At 59.7% G+C, this 1222-nt stretch overlaps 1 protein-coding gene across 1 annotated transcript in view; it reads right to left on the bottom strand.

Moving 5' to 3' along the window:
- Window positions 1-816, bottom strand: part of PRR14 (proline rich 14) — a 5717-nt gene extending 4901 nt beyond the window's left edge. Inside the window, exon 1 of the mRNA XM_006774090.2 lies at window positions 84-816. The gene's annotated coding sequence lies outside the window, so the exon portion shown is untranslated. The remainder of the gene's footprint in view (window positions 1-83) is intronic.
- Between the last annotated feature and the right edge of the window lie 406 nt (window positions 817-1222).

The raw sequence follows: 1222 nt of genomic DNA on the forward strand, positions 1-1222 counted from the left end.
ACCAGAAGGTTCAAAAGTTTCCTTCCCTCCCTCCTCCCGCCCTTTCTGCAGCCGCTCGGTGCCCTCCCCCGCGCACTGCTTACCGCCGCCTCCCGCCGAACCCGGGTCTTCGACGGCTCCCACCTGCGGCTCCTTTAAAACTAGCCTAACCCAGTGCCGCCCAATCGCCGAGGGCCTTCTTCGCGGAGCCCCGGGCAGTGCCCAATCGCCGGCCCGCGCCTTGCTGGGTGGCGAGAAACCCCGTGAAGCCACCTGAAAGCCATCACCTCCCGGGGTGCGCAGCCAAACGTGGCAGCGCGGCTTTTGTGTTCGAGGGCAGATCTCGTTGTTCTCGAGGAACCAGAGTGAGCCGCGTGGCGTCACCTTCTGAGGGCCAGGAGGTGGCGGAAGCCTATGCCAGGTTTCTTGAGACAGTGAGACAACCGTAGCGAAGCTAGCTCGCCGCCACGTTTTTTGAGGGCACCTTCCGGTCCTTTCGCTCTTAGGCCAATCAATGTGAACTGAGTGCGAACGATAGGTGAAATTCCCAGTTTCCTAGAGAGGCTCGTCGAGGCCGATTTGGTCCCATCCTGGGTCCCTCAACCGGGTTCCCGCGGCGCTGGGAAGAGGTTGGAGTGGGTGGTGAGCGCCGGAGACGAGGACGGGCGCCCCTTCCGGCTCCGTTGCTCGGCGGGGTCCTGGAGAGACCGAGCTGAGCCAAAGTGGGGAGGAGACTGGGGACGCTGAGCTTAATTTACCCGAGTGTTGTGCACCTCTTCAGGAAAAGGGGTTTCTGCGGCCCGGGCAGAGGGCTCCGGACAGGGGCGTCGTTGCAGGAGACCAGTGACCTATTTGGGGCGCGCTGAGGGGTCTGGCCTCTTTCCTCTAAGGACCAGGTTCCCGTGAGCCCTCTTTCAAAAGGGGCCCGGCTGAGGAGGCGTGCACATGGCCCTTAGTAAGGGATCGGGGAGGTAATCCCGCTGCTTGGAGAGACTGCACCATAGAACCTTTATCGGGAGCGGGCCGGTGATGGGGAGGAAGTGGGTAAGGCCTGGCCCTTGCATTGTGAAGGCGTTCTCACCGCCTAACCAAAGCCAGTGCCCTCAATAGTTATCCTTCCCAGGACTCCCTTGTCTAAACCAGTACATTTTTAAAAATCGGTTTTTTAAGAGAGAGAGAGAAACACCTATTCTGTTGTTGTTCCACTTAGTTTTGCATTCATTGGTTGCTCCTTGTATGTGCC

This window comes from Myotis davidii, unplaced genomic scaffold, assembly GCF_000327345.1.
Source record: "Myotis davidii unplaced genomic scaffold, ASM32734v1 scaffold1047, whole genome shotgun sequence".
In the NCBI taxonomy this organism is placed as follows: Eukaryota; Metazoa; Chordata; class Mammalia; order Chiroptera; family Vespertilionidae; genus Myotis; species Myotis davidii.